This window comes from Triticum dicoccoides, chromosome 1B (assembly GCF_002162155.2).
Source record: "Triticum dicoccoides isolate Atlit2015 ecotype Zavitan chromosome 1B, WEW_v2.0, whole genome shotgun sequence".
NCBI classification, from domain to species: Eukaryota; Viridiplantae; Streptophyta; class Magnoliopsida; order Poales; family Poaceae; genus Triticum; species Triticum dicoccoides.
The window spans coordinates 707,736,501-707,760,003 of NC_041381.1; the positions used below are offsets into that span (position 1 = coordinate 707,736,501).

Below are 23,503 nucleotides of genomic sequence, written 5' to 3' on the forward strand. Positions count from 1 at the left end.
ATCAACACTAGCGGTTTTGGCCGATTCTGACCCGTTTCGTGTATAATGACCTATAGGCGAACACTCACATGTCACTTAAATGGGCTAAAACCACCACGGCCCATTTTTCACATGATAGTTTTTCACATTTGTAAACGCTATTACAATTCATATTTATTATTTTAAATACATAAATGCTATTCAAAACCTCTTCGCGAGCCTTCCCGTCATCCTCGGGATCAGGATATTTTTTAAGATTTCTGACAGGACTACATTTTTGGCCAGAAGTTCTTTTTGCTCAAAGTGGCGGGTTTGAGCTTCCTCCAATCGTTGCGCATATGAAAGCTCAGGCTGCGGCACGTGTGGCTGCTCCTGAACAATATTTTAATAGCACATTATTATTTTATAGAATTACATGAAAATTATTTAAATAGCAATACTTCCTGTAAAGTGCATACATGATTTTTTGTGAATGCATGAATATAGCAAACAGTAAATTAATACATGAATAATTTGTGAAAAATATATTACTAATATTTTTATAATTCATTCATATTCTGTAAATTATGTAAACATTTCCAAATAATTCGCGAATATTTTTAAATAAGAATAATTTATTTGTATGTGCATTATTTATAATTTACATATTGAAAAAACTTATTTTATCCTTACATCTATGATTTATTATTTGAAATGATAACATTTTATTTTAAGTAAATTATATGTATAGATATAATTTACATGAATATATTTTTAAAATTACATGACAATTCTTTTTACTGAATTCTGATGAAGGAAAAAATATTCATGTCAAAATGGGTCGCGGTGACTGCAGCTCGTTAAGCCTATGGGCGTGTCTGATCATAGGCCATTAGGACTGCGCTATATGGAGACCTCTTTGCACAAAAAGCGCCCGATTGGGGTCAAACCCTTACCGTACGGGCGGGCGCAAAAATCACCAAAAATCAATGTGTAAACATTTCCAAATAATTTATGAATATTTTTTAGAATTACATGTACATTGTTTAAATAGGAATCATTTGATTGTATGTACATTATTTATAATTTACATATTGAAATAATAAGCAATTGTTTTAGAATTACATGAATGGTATTTTAAATAATTGAAATTATTTGTATTTGAATTATTTTTCCTTTTAGTTTATAATATATTTATTTTAAATAAAATATATGTATAGTTATAATTTACATTAATAAATTATTGGAATTACATGAAAATTAATTTTACTGAATTCTTATAAAGGAAAAAAATAAAAATATGAAAATAGATGGCGATAACTGGAGCCCATTAAGCCTATTTACGTGTTTGATCAAAGGCCATTAGGACTTCTACATGGGAGGTCCTACGTAATGCGGCAAATAATGGATTTGATCCCGGGACCTTCTGTTGAGGTCGGAACCTCCCTAGCCAGTCGAATGGACCAAAGATTGTAACATTTGGGTAGCATGAAATATAAAGAACAAAAGAGACGTATCTGTAACAAAAAGAAGAGGTAAAGTGACGTAACTCAATGTTACTATTTTTTTTTGCAAACATACAATTACTTAAAATACAATTTCTTTCGAAAATGTGAATAAAATTTTTAAAACACAAAAAATCCTTGAAAAATTTGAGACACAATTTTAAAAACAAAGACAAAAAATAAAAATTCTGATAAATTTTTAGAAACACAAAGAAAATTTGGAACTCCAAACTTTTTAGAAAACAGTAACAAATTTATAAATTCCGAATAGTATATAGAAACATTAAAAAAATATGAAACTCAAAACTTTTTTGAAAACACGAAAGAAACTTAAAATTCTGAACATTTTGTTGAAGATGTGATTAATTCATGAAAACACGACAAATTTGAAACTCCAAACATTTTTTCAGAAACATGGGTTTCTTCATAAATTTTGATGATTGAGAACAATTTCTGTAAATGTGAACCAAATTCGACAATTTAAACAATTTTTATTACGTCAACAAAATTCTAAAACTCCAAACATTTTCTGAAAACATGAACAATTTTGAAAATTACAAAGAAAATTTGGAATTTTCGAATTGTGACCAAACATGTGAAATACAAGAACATTTTCTGAAGTTATGATTTTTCTTCAAAATACAAACATTATTTGAAAAATATGACAAAGACAAAAACGAGATATTTTTGTAAAATTCTGAAGACATATTGAAATTTTGGAAAAAGCTTAGAAGGTAAAAGAAAAAATAGTAAACGAGGAAGAAAAGAAATTGAAAGAAAGAAAAAAGAACAAAAAACAATTTGGAAGAAACAGAAAAAACCAGTAGAAGGAAATAAATAGAAAGAACTCGGTTCCAGGAACCTGCTAGGAGGTTCCGAAAAACTGGTTGGCACCGACTGTGGTCACGCTTTAAAGTGGGCCGGCCTATGCTTGGCGTTGAAAGTTCGACGCAACCAGCGGCCCATAGGGATATCCCTGCTATATCTTGCATTGAGCAAGATTAAAGGATCACTCGTCGAAGTGTTTACAGTACTCGGCCCGGACCATTCGCGTACAGTAAATGAGAAATGTATAAATGGAAAAGAGAAGAAAAAGGTAGCAGGAGGCCACAATGGGATTCGAGTCCGGGACTCCATGTTTAGAGCCACGGGGCTTGCCACTATGCTTTGCCTTTAGTACGTGATAGACATCAAACGAGTCCGGCGTTCCACTGTTTCTTCTCCGTTTTCCAGTTTTTTTCTTTCTTTTTTTCGTTTATTTTGTTTCTTTTTGTCTTCGTTTTTTTCATTGCTTTTTTATTTGTTTATTTTTCTTTGGTTTACTTAGTTTCTTTTTTTGTTTTATTTTTCATTTTACTTTTTATTGGTTTATGTAGTTTATTTTTTGGTTATTTACTTTCTAAGTTTTCATTCTACATTTTTGTATATGTCAACATAATTTTTCTAATACACATTTAACATTTATCTAATACAAGTTTATCTTTTTAAAATATAGGTTCAACATTTTTTCTAGATATTTTTAGCGTTTTAAATATTTGATTAACATTTTTCAAATAGAAGTCTGACATATTTTCAATACATGGTTAACATTTTTTTATACACATGTAACATTTTTCAAATGCTTGATTAACATTTTCATCATTGTTTATTACATGGTTAACTTTTTTTCTATACACGTTGAACATTTTCCAAATGCTTGATTAACATTTTCCAATTTATTTTTAACATTTTTTTCAAATGCTTGATTAACGTTTTTACACACACACACACACACACACACACACACACACACACACACACACACACACAAACACACACACACACACGTATGTTGGTGCGCACGTGGGTGCCGCTGACTTGCACAGCCGGCGAGGTGGAGGCAGGCATGTTGGTGTTGACGAGGGGGCCGGCGCTGGTGGAGTTGATGGCGGGTAGGGAGGGAGAGGTGAGGGAAGATTGGGTGGAGCCACCAGTTCCTGCCATGGCTGGGAGATGGCGAAGGGGGAGGCTGGCGGTGGCACGGTAGGGTTGGGAGGGTAGGATTGATTTATCTGATACCAAGTGAACGAGTATGATTAGGCAAAATACGCCACACCTGGGCGGCCCTCGTGTTATATATATATAGGAATACATGGGAGTTACATGCCTTGGAGACCAATTGAGATCCCAACCAAATCATACAAAATCAGGTAGGTTGGGATATTCCTATACATAAGATATACACTGAGATATACTCTAACAACCGGAGCCAAAAAAAACATCACCACCAGGAAAGGAAAAGATGAAGCTGTCCCAAACCCTCGTCATCACGCCTGGATTAGGGAAGACCAGCAGGTACTTATGCATCTTCTGAGAGGTTCTTGTTCAGGTCACCTCCATCCGCAAGGCACATGAGCTTTGGATTGCACTCGCGAGCATGTTCTCGTCGTAGTTTCAATCACATGTGAACGACAACCACATCACCCTCGCCAACGCGTTGAAGGGAACCCATGTTGTTGGTGTCTACCTCGCCTACATGCTCCCCCTCGTCGACGAACTCGCTACTGCGGGAAAGCCATTGGACAAGGATGAGGTAATCTCCTACATCATCGTCGGTCTTCAAATGGAATACCAGCGCCCCCCCCCCCTAGTGTCGGCTCTCGACGCCCGCACTAAGGCGGTCACCCTCGACGATCTCTTTGCTCAAATGAGTAATTTTGATCAAAGAGTGGCGCTGTTTCATGGCTCGAGCAACACCGCCGATTTCAAATCTTTTGCAAAGATCGCCTTACGTGGCGGCCGTGTTGGTGGTTCTCGCTACCGTTCCCCACCACGGAACAAGGTCAAGAGTGGGGGGGGGGGACAGCAGCACCAACAACCAGCACTCTGGCAGTTGCCCCTCATACACTAACATAGGGGCCAATGCAAGCAGCTCCTCCAAGTCCTCATGCCATGATGTTGTACGTTGTCAGATCTACGGCAAACTAGGTCCACCAAAGATTGCTAGTACATGAAGAAGATGATGGTAACTCTTCACAGGATGAGAAGGTGGCCGACGCCAGTGAAGGGTCATATGGAGTCGGCATGAATTGGTACGTTGACAGTGGCACCATCGGCCACATCACTATTGGACTTGAAAAGGTCACCAAGAAGGAGAACTATTGTGGCCAAGATCAAATCCACACTACAAGCGGAGCAGGTATGAGGATTCAACATGTTGGTCAATCAGTTATGTGGAGTGCAGTGGAGTGGAGTGGACTAGCTAGAGTTTGGTTCGAAGAGGATGAAGACAAATATATGTGGGGTTGAGATGGGCCAACATGGCTCCCGGGCCTCTTCATATCTGCCCATCTTTGAGCTGAATATAAGAGGTGTCTATCAGTCCGGACGTTTAAGGTCAGTACGAGGTCTCCGAGTGGGTCTTCTTTTTTACCCGCTAATGACGGGCCGTCCACTTAAGCCGTATAGGGGGTTTGGGGTGCTCTGCTGTAGATCCTCTGGTAGGTAGTACTAATAGAAAAGATGCTTACAGGGCATCCTTCCAACTAATCTCTCTGCCCCTTATGATTTTCAGGGGGTGTGCCCTTCCTCCCACCAATCCTTAATACTAGTGGTCCGCGTCAACCAGTCTGTGAAGCCCCGTAAAAAAATCCGTTGATGTAGCATTACCGATAGCAATTGGGGTCCGACCCGGAGCTGTACTTGTCTTGTTTTAACTACTCCTTATACATAGTCCCCAGCCCTCATTGAGCGTAGCACCTACATCGGTCTGTAGAGTAGACCCGCACGCACAAATCGATCGCTCTGCCACCGCCGCCATGATAGGACGCGGGAACGCAGCCACGCCGCGCCACGGGCGCAGCAGTTCGCCGCCCCGCAAGTTCAAGTCGGACCTGGAGGTCATCTCCACCGGGGACGGGGACCGTGACGGCGGCACCGTCTCCTGCATCGGCCCCATCATCGGCACCGGCTCATTCGGGAAGATCTACCACGGCACGGACGCCGAGACCAAGGAGGAGGTCGCCATCAAGCTCGTGAGCCAGCCCCTCCTCTTCTTTCTCTTCACTCATTAATTTGCCACGCCTCCCTCAGTGCACTCTATTGTTTAATTTTCTTGATTACAACTGCTTAATTTGCCACACTGCTGCTTGCATGCTTTGATCTATACGTGCCAAATTGGGGAATTTCCCTTGAAATATTTGGGTGTCCCTTTACATTATAAGAAACTCAGAAGGGAGGACATCCAACCTATTATTGATAGGATCATTAAGAATATTGCTGGATGGTTGGGAAGAAATTTATCTTATAAAGGGAAACTTATCTTACTTACCACCTGCATTGCCAGCATCCCTACTTACTTGATGTCTATAATGAAATTTCCTAAATGGGCTATTGATGCTATTACTTCACAGATGTCTCATTTCTTTTGGGCAATGTAGGAGAGAACCATAAATACTATTTGGCCAACTGGGGGATGATCTCCCAGAAAAAAAGAATGGGGTGGTTTGGGTGTCCCTAATCTTAGGGAATTTAACATGTCATTGTTGGCTGCTTGGAGTAAACGGTTTTTTTATAGTAGAGACAGTGATTGGAAAAAAACTTCTTAGATTTAAATATAATGTGGATAAGCCTAATATTCTCTGGTCCAAAACTGGGGTGGGCTCTCCTTTTTGGAAGAGCATCACATGGGCTTTCTCAGCTGCCAAAACCTTCTATAAATGGGTTCCTGGGAATCGTAGGAATGTGTCATTTTGGCATGATACATGGATTGGTGATTATTCACTTAAGACTAGGTTTTGGGAGCTGTTTGTTATCTGTCAACAACAAGATGCTTCTGTGGCCCAAGTTTGGTATGGTTTAAACCTGCAATTGACTTTTAGGAGATGTGTAGATGAACATACTTTAAATCTGTGGAATGAAATGCTAGACTTGGTGAAGGGTTTCTATCCTTCAAATGATTTGGATAAGCCTGTCTGGTCTCTGGATAGTAAGGGGGTTTATTCTGTGAAATCCATGTATAGGATGATAAATTTTGGAGGTATAACTTCTGTTTGGAAGGATTATATTTGGAGAATCAAAGTTCCCCCAAATATACATGTGTTTCTCTGGTTGATGGTACACAACAAAAGTCTGACTAGGGATAATCTTTCAAAACGGCAACATGTTAATGATTTGACTTGTGTGTTTTGCAGTGAGTTGGAAAGTATACAACATCATTTCTTTGATTGTGTGGTGGCCCGTCAAGTTTGGAGAGTGATTTCTGATTGTGTTGATTTACATATTCCTGGCTCTTTCAGTTCATTTACTTCCTTTTGGAAGAAGAAAAAATGTTATGATGCTGTTAATTTAATTTTTGCTGCTACCTTGTGGAGCTTATGGTTGCTTCGAAATGAATTTGCTTTCCAGGGAAGGAAATGGAGAAATATCAGGTGTGTGCTGGATTTGGTGGGGAAGCATATTCGTCAATGGAAGGTGTTGTGTACGCATTCCCAGGCTGCACTACTCCTCCGATGCTTGAAGCTGCTCGAGCATCATCGCGGGGAACTGCTTAGGATTGCTTGGCTTGTTGATGATGCTGGGGTTGTTAGATAATGGATTTGATGTAACTCTGCTCTCTTTCACCTCTCCTTTGGTCCTTAGTCAGCAAAAACTAGCATCTATCCGAGAAACGTTTTCCCTTTCAGTCCTGTAATAAGTCTGCTGCATCTACTTTAGGCTGGAGCCGAGAGCTGTGAAACAGTTTGGTGTTGGTTGCGCCTTTGCTTTTTAATAAAAGTTGGGGCGGGGGTGGGGGGGGGTGGGGGGGCAACCCCTTTCATTTCAAAAAAAAAGGTTTCCCTAGCTGATCTACGAGGCCAAGCTCTCCAAGGACAAGGTAATTCTTCACCCATGATGCAATTGAGTTTTCTTATTAATCTCTCTGCTTAATTTTGTTTGCATAAATATAGCCAACATTAGTATAATTCTTTTTTTGCTTGTGCATTCGCAGCCGGGATTCCAAATGTCAGGTGGTTCGGCGTCGAGGGCGACTACAGCGCCCTGGTGATGGACCTGCTAGGGCCCAACCTCCAGGAGCTCTTCGAGTCCTGCGACACCAAGCTCTCCCTCAAGACCGTCCTCATGCTCGCTGACCAAATGGTACATACATACATTTTCTTTGCGATGCAACTAAGCTATCAAATTCCATTATTCATGTCTGCATCATGTGGTGTTTCAGTTAGTTAACCTTGATCATTGATCATTGCAAGCAGGTATATAATGTTTACTTGTTTTCTACTAAGTTTTTCCGACATGTCTCTGCATGCAGGTTCATCTTATAGATTTCGGAATTGCGAGGAAGTACATGAAGACGTCCAAGCACGGCAAGCAGCACATCCCATACAGGTAAACATGCCATTTTTTTAACACTGATAGTAATGAACAATAATGTGTTCTTAATTACCCATAAGACAACACTTTGGAGCAAAACATATATATCAATTACATGTTTTGTCTATATTTAACCAAATGCAGTGATAACATGATGAGGCGCGTCTGCTCATGTTCCTCGCAGTACCCGCAGCAGCACCACACACAAGACAATGGATAAATTCATCAGACAGGAGAGGCGGTGACGGGCGCAGGGCCGGCGATAGTGCTCAACGGGCTGATGAATGAGCTGCTACCCTACGAGCTCCGCGACATGCTCACCCTCTCCGCCACCGACGTGGTTTGCCCCCTTCGCACCCACCTCTCCTCCACCCACACCCTCGTCATCGACAAGGCCAAGGGTCTCGCGCCCAACCAGTTCTTCGACGCCACCCGCGCCTACCTTTCTTCCCTCATCGGCCCCGCCTCCGCCGCGACTTGCCTTCACGCGTCTTGCTTCGACGAGTCATATAACTTGTTTATATTTTTTTTTACTTACATATATTCTCAATTTCAAAATATAGCATATATTATTCTTTCCCAAAAACTTACAATATGAAAATATATTTGATTGTGGATTTACTCACATTGATTTGATATTTTTGATGTTTAGAATTTTCAATAGGCATTGTAAAATTTTACAAAGGTGGCTTAGGACAAAACTAATATGCAATATTAGAAATGGAGAGCGCCTCATTTTCTTGCTATGCTAATATTAAAATTCCATGATTTGGTTATACACTAGCATGCATGGAAAATCCAGTTTCTCAAAATGTTAATCATGTTTTGTAAATAAAAGAGGTTTGAGTTTCCTTTCCGAGACAAAGACCGTTAAATGAACTCCTCTATGTCCCAGAGGACAAAAAATCACATGTCTCCATTCAATATTTTTTGTCACTTAGATGAAGAGCGGGTATATATATGCATGTGTTCATGTCTTTTGGTATCCTTAAATATATTATCAGACCATCCTTAGTGTAAAGTCTAACAAATATCTCGCCCTCTCCGCCACCGACGTGGTTTGCCCCCTCCACACCCGCCTCTCCTCCACCCGCGCCCTCGTCATCGATGAGGCCAAGGGCCTCGCGCCCAAACAGCTCTTCGACGCCACCCGCGCCTACCTTTCTTCCCTCATCGGCCCCGCCTCCGCCGCGACTTGCGTTCACGCGTCTTGCTTCGACGAGTCATATAACTTGTTTATATTAAATTTTTTTACTTACATATATTCTCAATTTCAAAATGTAGCATATATTATTTTTTCCCAAAAACTTACAATATGAAAACATATTTGATTGTGGATTTACTCACATTGATTTGATATTTTTGATGGTTAGAATTTTCAATAGGCATTGTAAAAAGTTTACAAAGGTTGGCTTAGGACAAAACTAATATGCAATATTAGAAATGGAGAGCACCTCATTTCCTTGCTATGCTAATATTAAAATTCCATGATTTGCTTGTACACTAGCATGCATGGAAAATATAGTTTCTCAAAATGTTAATCATGTTTTGTAAATAAAAGAGGTTTGAGTTTTCCTTTCCGAGACAAAGTCCGTTTATGTTCGAGAGGACAAAAAATCACTTGTCTCCATTCAATATCTTTTGTCACTTAAATGAAGAGTGGGTATTTATGTGCATGTGTTCATGTCTTTTGGTATCCTTAAATATCTTGTCAGACTATCCGTAGTATAAAGTCTAACAAATATCTTAACAGACGTTTTGAGAGTGCATGTTATCTATTTTATTCATAAGTAAATAGAACATTATAAAATATAAAATATCTACGGTGGGAATATCAGCCCCTGGTGTCGGCTCTCGATGACCGCACTCAATGATCTCTTTGCTCAAATGAGTAATTTCAAAGAGTGGCGTTGTTTCATGTCTCGTGCAACACCGCCGGTTTCAAATCTTCTGCAAACGTCGCCTCGCGTGGCGGCCATGGTGGTGGTTCTCGCTATTGTGGCCCGCCGTGGAACAAGGGCAAGAACGGCAATAGCGACAGCAACACCAGCACGAACAACCATCGCTCATGCGGTCATCCCTCCTACACCAACAACAGGGGCCATCGCAGCAGCTCCTCCAAGTCTTCCTGATGTTGTACGTTGTCAGATCAGCGGCAAACAAGATCTGCAAAAGATTGTTGGTACAGGTGTCGGTGTCAAAACCGGCGGATCTCGGGTAGGGGCTCCCGAACTGTGCGTCTAAGGCTAATAGTAATAGGAGGCGGGGGACACGATGTTTACCCAGGTTTAGGCCCTCTCTATCAAGGTAATACCCTACTTCCTGCTTGATTGATCTTGATGAATATAGGGTTACAAGAGTTGATCTATCTCGAGATCATATGTTGTGGTCTAAGCCCTAGAGGTATGATGAGTAATGTCATAATGATCTAGCTTACCTATCGACTAGTCTGGTGATACGTCCATTTTGCATCATGCTTTTATATCAATATTAATTGCATTATGGGCTGTTATTACACATTATATCTCAATACTTATGGCTATTCTCTCTTATTTTACAAGGTTTACCATGAAGAGGGGGAATGCCGGCAGCTGGAATTCTGGCTGGAAAAGGAGCAAACATTGGAAACCTATTCTGCACAGCTCCAAAAGTCCTGAAACTCCACGAAACAACCTTTTGGAATTAATAAGAATTTCTGAGTGAAAGAAATATGCCAGGGGGCCCACATCCTGTCCAGGAGACAGGGGGCGCACCCCCCTATAGGGCGCGCCCCCTATCTCCTGGGCCCCCTGGTGGGCCCGCGGCGTCCATCTTCTGCTATATCATCACTTTTACCCTGGAAAAAAATCATGGGTAAGCTTACGGGACGAAACTCCGCCGCCACGAGGCAGAACCTTGGCGGAATCAATCTAGGGCTCCGGCGGAGCTGTTCTGCCGGGGACACTTCCCTCCGGGAGGGGGAAGTCATCACCAACGTCATCACCAACGATCCTCTCATCGGGAGGGGCCAATCTCCATCAACATATTTACCAGCACCATCTCCTCTCAAAACCCTAGTTCATCTCTTGTATCCAATCTTGTATCAAAACTACAAATTGGTACCTGTGGGTTGCTAGTAGTGTTGATTACTCCTTGTAGTTGATGCTAATTGGTTTACTTGGTGGAAGATCATATGCTCAGATCCTTTATGCATACTATTACTCCTCTGATTATGAACATGAATATGCTTTGTGAGTAGTTACGTTTGTTCCTGATGACATGGGTGAAGTCTTGCTATTAGTAGTCATGTGAATTTGGTATTCGTTCGATATTTTGATGAGATGTATGTTGTCTTTTCCTCTAGTGGTGTTATGTGAACGTCGACTACATGACACTTCACCATTATTTAGGCCTAGAGGAAGGCATGGGGAATTAATAAGTAGATGATGGGTTGCTAGAGTGACAGAAGCTTAGACCCTAGTTTATGCGTTGCTTCGTTAGGGCTGATATGGATCCATATGTTTAATGTCGTGGTTAGGTTTACCTTAATATTTCTTTTGTAGTTGCGGATGCTTGCAATAGGGGTTAATCATAAGTGGGATGCTTGTCCAAGTTAGGGCAGTACCCAAGTACCGGTCCCCCACATATCAAATTATCAAAGTACCGAACGCGAATCATACGAACGTGATGAAAACTAGCTTGACGATAATTCCCAATGTGTCCTCGGGATCTCCTTTCTCATTATTAGAAATTGTCCAGGCTTATCCTTTGCTACATAAAGGATTGGGCCACCTTGCTGCACTTTATTTACTTGTTACTCGTTACTATTTATCTTATCACAAAACTATCTATCACCTACAATTTTAGTGCTTGCAGAGAAAACCTTACTGAAAACCGCTTATCATTTCCTTCTGCTCCTCGTTGGGTTCGACACTCTTACTTATCAAAAGGACTACGATTGATCCCCTACACTTGCGGGTCATCAAGACTCTTTTCTAGCGCCGTTGTCGGGGAGTGTAGCGCTTTTTATGAGTGGAACTTGGTAAGGAAACATTTATATAGTGTGCTGAAATTTTCTGTTACTTGTCACTATGGAAACTAATCCTTTGAGGGGCTTGTTTGGGGTATCTTCACCCCAACCAGAAGAGCAAAGAGTTGCTCCTCAACCTACTGAACTTTATGAAAATATCTACTTTGAGATTCCTTCGGGTATGATAGAGAAACTGCTAGCTAATCCATTTGCAGGAGATGGAACATTGCATCTCGATTTACACCTTATCTTTGTGGATGAAGTTTGTGGATTATTTAAGCTTGCAGGTATTCCCGATGATGTTGTCAAAAGGAAGGTCTTCCCTTTATCTTTGAAGGGAGATGCATTGACATGGTATAGGCTATGTGATGATACGAGATCTTGGAATTATAAGCGATTGAAGTTGGAATTTCACCAGAAGTTCTACCCTATGCATCTTGTTCATCATGATCGTAATTACATATATAATTTCTGGCCTCGCGAAGGCGAAAGCATCGCTCAAGCTTGGGGGAGCCTTAAGTCAATGTTATATTCATGGCCCAATCATGAGCTCTCTCGGGAAATGATTATTTAGAATTTTTAAGCTCGGCTTTCCCTTGATAATCGCAACCTACTCGATACTTCCTGTGCTGGTTCTTATATGCTGAAGACTATTGATTTCAAATGGGACTTGTTGGAAAGAATTAAACGTAACTCTGAAGATTGGGGTTCCGACGATGGTAAGGAGTCAGGTATGACACCTAAGTTCAATTGTGTTAAATCTTTTATGGATACCGATGCTTTCCGTGGATTTAGCTCTAAGTATGGACTTGACTCTGAGATAGTAGCTTATCTTTGTGAATCTTTTGCTACTCACATTGATCTCCCTAAAGAGAAGTGGTTTAAACATAATCCTCATGTTGAAGTGAAAGTAGTTTCACCTATTACAGTCGAAGAAAAGACTATTACCTATAGTGATCCTATTGTTCCTACAGCTTATGTTGAAAAACCTCCTTTTCCTGTTAGGATAAAAGATCATGCTAAAACTTCGACTGTTGTTCGTAAGAGTAATACTAGGACTTATACACCTCCTGAGAAAATTAATGTTGAACCTAGTATTGCTATGGTTAAAGATCTCTTGGATGAGGACTTAGATGGGCATGTTATTTCTTTCTTAGGTGAGACTGCTAATATTGCTAGACCTGATACTAAGACACGTAGACCTGTCATAGGCATGCCTGTTATTTCTATTAAAATAGGAGATCATTGTTATCATGGCTTATGTGATATGGGTGCTAGTGCTAGTGCGATACCTTATGATCTATATAAAGAAATTATGCACGACATTGCACCTGTTGAATTAGAAGACATTGATGTTACTATTAAGCTCGCTAATAGGGATACCATTAAACCTATTGGGATTGTTAGAGATGTCGAAGTTTTGTGTGGGAAGGTTAAATACCCTGCCGATTTTCTTGTTCTTGGTTCCCCACAAGATGATTTTTGTCCCATTATTTTTGGTAGACCCTTCTTGAATACTGCTAGTGCTAAGATTAATTGTGAAAAGAATATTGTCACTGTTGGCATAGATGGTATGTCTCATGAGTTTAATTTCGCTAAGTTTAGTAGACAACCTCGTGAAAGGGAACCACCTAGTAAGGATGAAATTATTGGTCTTGCTTCCATTGTTGTTCCTCCAACTGATCCGTTAGAACAATATTTGCTAGACCATGAAAACAATATGTTTATGAAGGAAAGGGAGGAAATAGATGAAGTGTTCCTTAAACAGGAACCTATTCTGAAATATAACCTTCCCGTTGAAATTCTTGGGGATCCCCCTCCACCCAAGGGTGATCCCGTGTTTGAACTCAAACCATTACCTGATAATCTTAAGTATGCTTATCTTGATGAAAAAGAAATATCACTACAAGAAATATGTCAACTTATGACCACCACTATTGGTCACTGAAAGGTCACAAATTTCCATTTATGACCTTTTTGTGACCAAAAACAGAAGGTCAAAAGCTGGCCGTCGTAAACTGACTATAGCGACCTTCTCTATGAGAAGGTCGTGGACGTTTACGAGCAAAATATTCCTACTGTGGCGTTTTGGTCACTAGCAACCTCCCCAGGCCACGTAGGCATCCAGCGTGGCAAGCTGATGTGGCACAAGATTCAGCCCGGTCCAATTCGGTTTTCTACATGGGCCTAGCCCAAGAATTCAGCCCATTTAATGTTATTTTTCTTTTTAATTCTGGTCAAATACATGGGCCTGGCCCAACAATTCAACATTTTTATTTTCTGGGCCATTACTATTAATTTTCTATTTTCAACCATATTATTTTTGTGCTGGCCCCACACGTCAGATTGGTCCCACTTGTCATGCTGATATCACAATTGGACCCACACATCAGAAATTTCAAAATTTGTCAAACAATTTTCATAAATATGTCCCACATGTCAGAAATTTCGAAATTTGTCAAACAACCATTATAACTTGGACCCTCTTGTCATGTTTCCATTTCACGGGTATTCAAATCACATACACAATCATTGTTTTGAACAGACTAGAGAGCAAATGAAATTCGTCCAAAACAAGACTACATTAGTCTATTACAATTCAGTATACTACAACCCAGATATGCGTACAATTACAACACATAATATGCTCCTCTTTGTTGATATGATTCACAGCTTCGGCCTTGGATTCACACGTCACCTGTGCAAAGAATAAGGATGAAAATATAAGAATAAGAATGTGTTCATGGAGTGATCCAATAACTTATAAGCAAGAATTGACATCAAATGCCATGTAGATAAATAGTATGACTAACACTAACCAGTACGTGTTCATGGAGTGACAAATGTTCTCACTAGCTAGGATTTTTTTTGGTATATAGTATACTGACATGTGCAACTCTAACTAAATTGATCATAGAAATGAAAAGAACTGTAAGCATGTTTTTTGGGTATATAGTATACTGACATGTTCATTCAGAATCCAGGCAACAGCAGATACACACCAGCAGATACACATTCAGAATCCAGTCAAATTTTAAGCAACAGCAGAACAGATCTAACAGAACAGACCAGACATGTTTTTTGGACCAAATCATTTTTATAAAATACTAGGCCATATTTAATGCACAATTGACAAAATGGTTGGGTGTAAAAAATTTTGATCCACCTCTCGTGAAAAAGACAAATTCCCGCCGATTCAGCTGGAAGCGGGTCAAATTTGAACTGCAGCTGCCTCATAGTTTGCTATTTATTTTTTCCAAAAATCATTTCTAGGTACATAAGTACCTATTTAATCAGAGAAACACCAAAAGTTTTCCAAGATTCAATAACTAGCTAGGAACAGTCATTCCCGCCGTTTTGACCGCATTTTGAAACGGGCATAAAAAATTCAAAAAAAATCAAAAAATTGGAAAAGCTTCGCATTGTGTCATTATATGTGACCAAGTTTCCAGGAAAAATAATAAACTTGTAATACGGTAATTATTTTAAAAAAGTGTTCTCAGAAATGAGCTATCAAGTGTGAAGATTCATGGCTTTCAAGCCAAATGATCAATCTTATGGCCACATCCATGGCATAGTTTGTTCAAATGATATAATATTGTGCACAAGAGTGCATATTGGAATGGCAAACAATGTTGTCTAAGGAAGTTTTCATTTTCTTTGGACAAAAAAACCATTTTCCATTTTTCGAGTGCCCGAAAGGAGGTTTTTTTGTGAAGGAACTACCAAATAATTGTTGCAAAATTGGACCAAATCATTTTTATAAAATACTAGGCCATATTTAATGCACAATTGACCAAATTGTTAGGTGTAAAATTTTTTGATCCACCTCTCGTGAAAAAGACAAATTCCCGCCGATTCAGTTGGAAGCGGGTCAAATTTGAACTGCAGCTGCCTCATAGTTTGCTACTTATTTTTTCCAAAAATCATTTCTAGGTACATAAGTATCTATTTAATCAGAGAAACACCAACAAAATTCCAAGATTCAACCACTAGCTAGGAACGGTCATTCCCGCCGTTTTGGCCGCATTTTGAAACGGGCATAAAAAATTCAAAAAAAATCAAAAAATTGGGAAACCTTCGCATTGTGTCATCATATGTGGCCAAGTTCCTAGGAAAAATAACAAACTTGTAATATGGCAATTATTTTAAAAAAGTGTTCTCAGAAACGAGCTATCATGTGTGGAGATCAATGGCTTTCAAGCCAAATGATCAATCTTATGGCCACATTCATGGCATAGTTTGTTCAAATGATCTCATATGGTGCACAAGAGTGCATATTGGAATGGCAAACAATGTTGCCTAAGGAAGTTTTCATTTTCGTTGGACGAAAAAACCATTTTCCATTTTTCGAGTGCCCGAAAGGAGGTTTTTTTGTGAAGGAACTACCAAATAATTGTTGCAAAATTGGACCAAATCAATTTTATCAAATACTAGACCATATTTAATGCACAATTGACAAAATGGTTGGGTGTAAAAGGTTTTGATCCACCTCTCGCGAAAAAGATAAATTTCCGCCCATTCAGCTGGAAGCGGGTCAAATTTGAACTGCAGCTGCCTCATAGTTTGCTATTTGTTCTTTCCAAAAATCATTTCTAGGTACATAAGTATCTATTTAATCATAAATACATGGTTTGGTGGCGATATGTCGAGGTTTGGGCGGTGGCCGAGGGCCCCGACTCTAGAGCGCGTAAACTCGCATGCCCGTCGCGTGGTCATCGCGTGACCGTAATGTTGCCATGTGTTCTGCGCGGCCTAGGCATGTCTAGTGGGTTCGGCACTCCCCAGGTTGGTGCTAGGAAGAAAATTACAACATAAGATTCTCACGAGGAGACCGATCGATGCTCAAACATGAATTAGCAGCCAAGTGTTTGATTAGCGGTACGGGAAATGTACATGGCTAATGGGCGTGAGTTTTGGCTGAGGATGATCAGTTACTAAGAAGACCGTTTTCACAAATTTTCAGCTCAAAAGGAGGAGCCTAGGTGGTACTTGCTTTGCAAACCACCACATTGGACATAAATACGAATGTTGAAGCTCGGCTCAAAATAATGAATGGATTGAGCTGGCATTTGGTGGAGGATGGTTATTTGGGCATAGGAAAGCACTGTAGAAAATGGATACTATTTGGACATGCCAAAGTGGTACTTCCTTCACAAACTGTTACTCTGAACAGAATAGGAAAATGAATATTTTTGAATTATTTTTGAACTAGGCAAGGAAGGTTTTTACATATTTGACGAAGATATGACCCAAAGAATTTATGAGATTTTTTTTGGGAATTTTGGGAATGACAGAAATATAGGTTGCTTCACAACCTAGGGCAAAAACTGCCACATGGACATGACACATAGGCAAAACTGATGAGGTGGCGCCTAGTCATAGCAACCCACCACAATTTACAAGGCTATGACCATCTATATTGCTCGTTAACAACTAGAAATAAGGCAGCGGACTAGCGCTGTTTGCTTTATGACCTTTTCATGTGAGGAAATTATGACCTTTCTGACCAAAATGGTCGCAATGGTTTAGGGTTTGGAGCCCCTCGAACAGCTTTTGACCAATTGGTCTCAAATGGTCATAAATCTATGACCAATTCTTCCAGGGTCACTGACAGAAGGTCATAAGTTGACATATTTCTTGTAGTGTATATCCTATTATTATTAGTGCTAACCTTTCAGAGAAAGAAGAAGAAACATTATTGAAAACTCTGAAGAAGCACCGAGCTGCTATTGGATATACTCTGGATGATCTTAAGGGCGTTAGTCCCACGTTATGTCAACACAAAATTACATTGGAGGATGATGCCAAACCAGTTAGAGATCCTCAAAGACGATAAATCCCAAGATGAAGGAAGTGGTAAGAAAGGAGATACTAAAGCTCCTTGAGGCAGGTATCATTTATCCCGTTGCTGATAGTGAATGGGTAAGCCCTGTCCATTGTGTTCCTAAAAAGGGAGGTATTACTGTTGTTCCTAATGATAAAGATGAATTGATCCCGCAAAGTATTATTACAGGTTATAGGATGGTAATTGATTTCCACAAGTTAAATAAAGCTACTAAGAAAGATCATTACCCTTTACCTTTTATTGATCAAATGCTAGAAAGGCTATCCAAACACACACATTTTTGCTTTCTAGATGGTTATTCTAGTTTCTCTCAGATACCTGTGTCAGCGAAGGATCAATCTAAAACTACTTTTACTTGCCCTTTTGGTACTTTTGCTTATAGACGTATGCCTTTTGGTTTATGTAATGTACCTGCTACCTTTCAAAGATGCATGATGGCTATATTCTCTGATTTTTGTGAAAAGATTTGTGAGGTATTCATGGATGACTTCTTCGTCTATGGATCCTCTTTTGATGATTGTTTGAGCAACCTTGATCGAGTTTTGCAGAGATGCGAAGACACTAGTCTCATCCTGAATTGGAAAAAGTGTCACTTTATGGTTAATGAAGGCATTGTCTTGGGACACAAGATCTCCGAGAGAGGTATTGAAGTTGATAAAGCCAAAGTTGATGCTATTGAAAAGATGCCATGTCCCAAGGACATAAAAGGTATAAGAAGTTTCCTTGGTCATGCCGGTTTTTATAGGAGGTTCATTAAGGACTTTTCTAAAATCTCTAGGCCTCTGACTAATTTATTGCAAAAAGATATTCCTTTTGTCTTTGATGATGATTGTGTAGAAGCATTTGAAGTACTTAAGAAAGCTTTGATCACTGCACCTATTGTTCAGCCGCCTGATTGGAATTTACCTTTTGAAATTATGTGCGATGCTAGTGATTAGGTTGTAGGTGTTGTTTTAGGGCAAAGAGTCGATAAGAAATTGAATGTTATCCAATATGCTAGTAAGACTCTTGATACAGCCCAGAGAAATTATGCTACTACTGAAAAAGAGTTCTTAGCAGTTGTGTTTGCATGTGATAAGTTTAGACCTTATATTGTTGATTCCAAAGTTACTATTCACACTGATAATGCTGCTATTAAATATCTTATGGAAAATAAAGATGCTAAGCCTAGACTCATTAGATGGGTTCTCTTGCTCCAAGAATTTGACTTGCATATTATTGATAGAAAGGGAGCTGAGAACCCCGTTGCAGACAACTTGTCTAGTTAGAGAATGTTCTTGATGACCCACTGCCTATTAATGATAGCTTTCCTGATGAACAATTAGCGGTCGTCAATGCTTCTCATACTGCTCCTTGGTATGTTGATTATGCTAATTACATTGTTGCTAAATATATACCGCCTATTTTCACATACCAGCAAAAGAAAAAGTTATTTTATGATTTAAGACATTACTTCTGGGATGATCCACACCTTTATAAAGAAGGAGTAGATGGTGTTATTAGACGTTGTGTGCCTGAGCATGAACAGGAACATATTCTACGTAAGTGTCACTCTGAATCTTATGGAGGACACCATGCTGGAGATAGAACTGCACACAAGGTACTACAATCTAGTTTTTATTGGCCTACTCTCTTCAAAGATGCTCGTAAGTTTGTCTTATCTTGTGATGAATGTCAAAGAATAGGTAATATTAGTAGACATCAAGAAATGCCTATGAATTATTCTCTTGTTATTGAACGGTTTGATGTTTGGGGCTTTGATTATATGGGACATTTTCCTGCCTCTAATGGTTATACACATATTTTAGTTTATGTTGATTACGTTACTAAGTGGGTAGAAGCTATTGCAACTAGTAGTGCTGATCATAACACTTCTATTAAAATGCTTAAAGAAGTTATTTCCCAAGGTTTGGAGTCCCTAGATATCTTATGACTGATGGTGGTTCACATTTTATCCATGGTGCTTTCCGTAAGATCGTCCCCGCCGCCAAGGTCGCCGGAGCGCCGCCCCGCCTCGCCAGTCACCACCGCCGCCCCGGCCTCCTCGATCCAGTCGGGACCGAGGAGGGAATCGACGCCGCCGGCCACGTGGGCCTCCCCACGGTCCAGATTCGGCCGGCCTCCTCTGCTTCTGGGCTTGGCCCATGGTGAGAGCCCAGTTAACCCTGCCCCAGGAATCTTTTAGTCACCTGCGTCTGTTCTGTTTTTTTTTCATAAAAACTGCAAGTCCCTGTTTTATGACATTTTGTGCACCTCTTTGTCATGCCATATCTCCGTGTATGTAGCTCCTTTTTGCATGCATGATATATCAAAATGTTCGTCATGAGATTCTCTTCATTTCATTCCATTGTTCCATGTTTGTTTGAGTCCATCTTGATGCCCTAATCATCGTTGCAAGAGCGCATGTTGCTGTTAACCTGCTGAAACTGTTATAACTTGATGATTTGTCTTTTTCATTGCATTTTGTGTGTGCATCCTATGAGCTTGATGTCTACATGTGTTTTGAGCTACATCTTGCCTTCTTTACAGTGGTGCAATCCATGTATTTTTGTGAATCTTGTACTGAGTGCATCGAGCTCGTGAAGTAGGGTACTTGTTGTTTCTGTTTTGCTAGACTGAATCTGCTATAACATGATGCTATGTAAACCTGCTGCTACAAGTCATTCTATGCATAATCTGGAGATGTTCACTAAGGATGTTTTGTTATACATGTCATTATCTATCCATTCGTGCCCCTGATTGCATTTATAGCCTACTGTAACTTGTTGTTATCTTGCTCCAAACTTGCTAAATAATGTTGCTGTCAGCCTGTTAACATTAAGTTCAATATTGCCATGATTTTTGCTAGTGATCCATGCACCCTATGAACTTGTTCTTACCATTCTTAGCTTCTCAAACATGTCTTCTTACTGTTGGTCACCTTTCCATGGCATGTATTGCTCTGTGGTGAGTGGTACAAGCTCACCAACATGCCTACTTATTGTTGTTCCTGCCATGTATGAATCTGTCATATCATTTGCCATGTTTACATGGGTGCCATCATATTTTATGTGCCCTTTTGGCTCATGGTCAGTAAGGGTCTTTTGTTATATTCTATTAGTAGATTCATGCCATGCCTTTGTTTGCCATGTTAAGTTCATATAACATGTTATTTTATAGCTCTAAACATTGCAACCTGATGTTATTTCTGCTAAGCCTGAAACTGTTATTATTTGCAATTTTGCCATGTCCTTTTGAGCATGTTCTATTGATTTCTGGAGATAGCTCAGTGTTCATGTTTTGTCATGCTTTACCTGTACTTCATGCCCATGCCTTTTGTTTTCACGTTGAGTTACTGTAGCATATTGTTTTGATGCTTGCTAGATGCCTAGTTGCTGTTTTGGACAGCATGCCCTTTAACCTTGTATAGAGTGTATGTGTTGAACCGTTGCTCCGTTTTGAGTGTGCTCTATATGAAACTTGCTTAGAATTGCATGTAGTTTCATATTATCATGTTGCTTCCTTGTTTTGAGGTGTTTGATTGATGTTTGTATGCATTTAGCATCGATGCCATGTTTAACTTGTTTTGCTCATATCTTCTAGGCCGTAGCTCCGAATTAAATGAACTTTATATGTAACTTGACTAGAATCTCGTGTAGATCATCTTGGTGCATCTTAACTTGCTGTTTAACAACTTGAACATAAGGTTTATTCAGTTCTGGACCAATTTCTAAATTTGCATATGAGGACTTATCGGAATTGTTATATGTTGTTTCCGGCCTCATTTAAACTTGCTTTGATATGTTGCTCTTGTATGCATCATCTCTTGCCATGAGTAGCCTCATCTAGCTTTGTCATGCATAATACTTGGTTGAGCATCATGTCATGTATACGTGTGGTGTGTTTACCATGTTGTGTGCTTCTTCTCGATAGTTCCCGTTTTGTTGCGATCGTGAGGATTCGTTCGTCTACGCTTGGTTCGGCTTCATTCGTTCGTCTTCTTCGTGGACTCGTTCTTCTTCCTTGCGGGATTTCAGGCAAGATGACCGCTACCCTGGATCTCACTACTATCATTGCTATGCTAGTTGCTTCGTTCTATCGCTTTGCTGCGCTACCTATCATTTGTTCTATCAAGCGTCCCAAATTGCCATGTCAGCCTCTAACCTTTTTCACCCTTCCTAGCAAACAATTGCTTGGCTATGTTACCGCTTTGCTCAGCCCCTCTTATAGCGTTGTTAGTTGCAGGTGAAGTTGAAGATTGCTCCATGGTGGACAGGATTATGTTGGGATATCACAATATCTCTTATTTAATTAATGCATCTATATACTTGGTAAAGGGTGGAAGACTCGGCCTTATGCCTGGTGTTTTGTTCCACTCTTGCCGCCCTAGTTTCCGTCATACCGGTGTTATGTTCCTGGATTTTGCGTTCCTTACGTGGTTGGGTGATTTATGGGACCCCCTTGGCAGTTCGCTTTGAATAAAACTCCTCCAGCAAGGTCCAACCTTGGTTTTACCATTTGCCTCACCTAGCCCTTTTTCCCTTGGGTTTCCAGAGCCCGAGGGTCATCTTTATTTACCCCCCGGGCCAGTGCTCCTCCGAGTGTTGGTCCAAACTAGAGCACCGTGCGGGACCATCCCTTGGCAACTTGGGTTACGTCGGTACCTGTACGCTTCGCTTATCCGGTGTGCCCTGAGAACGAGATATGTGCAGCTCCTATCGGGATTTGTCGGTACATCGGGCGGCTTTGCTGGTCTTGTTTTACCATTGTCGAAATGTCTTGTAAACCAGGATTCCGAGACTGATCGGGTCTTCCTGGGAGAAGGAATATCCTTCATTGATCGCGAGAGCTTATCATGGGCTAAGTTGGGACACCCCTGTAGGGTATAAACTTTTGAGAGCCGTGCCCGCGGTTATGTGGCAGATGGGAATTTGTTAATGTCCAGTTGTAGATAACTTGACACCAGATATGAATTAAAACGCATCAACCGCGTGTGTAGCCGTGATGGTCTCTTTTCGGCGGAGTCCGGGAAGTGAACACGGTTTTGGGTTATGTTTGGCGTAAGCAGGAGTTCAAGATCACCTCTTGATCATTACTAGCTTCACGACCGTTTCTTTTGCTTCTCTTCTCGCTCTCATTTGCGTAAGTTAGCCACCATATTTTGCTTAGCCGCTGCTGCAACCTCACCACTTTACCCCTTCCTTTCCCATTAAGCTTTGCTAGTCTTGATACCCATGGTAATGGGATTGCTGAGTCCTCGTGGTTCACAGATTACTACAACAACAGTTGCAGGTACAGGTTATGCAATGATCATGACGCGAGAGCGATGTTCCTTGTTTTGGAGTTCTTCTTCTGCTTCTTCTTCTATCAGGGGATAGGTTCCAGGTTGGCAGCCTGGGCTAGCAGGGTGGATGTCGTTTGAGTTCCTGTTTGTGTTTCATCTGTAGTCGGATGTTGATCTTGTGTATGATGTGAAGTTGTATTCGTGTGGCATTGTATGCCTTTTTGTATGTATCCCCATCTATTATGTAATGTTGATGTAATGATATCCACCTTGCAAAAGCGTTTCAATATGCGGGTCTATCCTTGGTGGGACCTTCGAGTTCCTTTTGGATAGGGTCGCATATTGGGCGTGACAAGTTGGTATCAGAGCCTCGACCGACCTTAGGAGCCCCCTTGATTGATCGTGTAGTTTGGCCGTTGTTGAGTCTAGAAGAAAACTGTTTTCAGAGTCTAGTTATATCGGAGAGTAGGAATTCTTTTTACTCCTCAGCCTCTTCGTCGCTCTGGTGAGGAATCTTGACGTAGGTGTTTTGAATTACTCCTCTTCCCATTCAAATTTTTCTTTAGGTTCAC

At 40.3% G+C, this 23,503-nt stretch overlaps 1 pseudogene; it reads left to right on the top strand.

Moving 5' to 3' along the window:
* Window positions 1-8,091: 8,091 nt before the first annotated feature.
* LOC119351021 overlaps window positions 8,092-23,503 on the top strand; it is a 42,268-nt pseudogene continuing 26,856 nt past the window's right edge.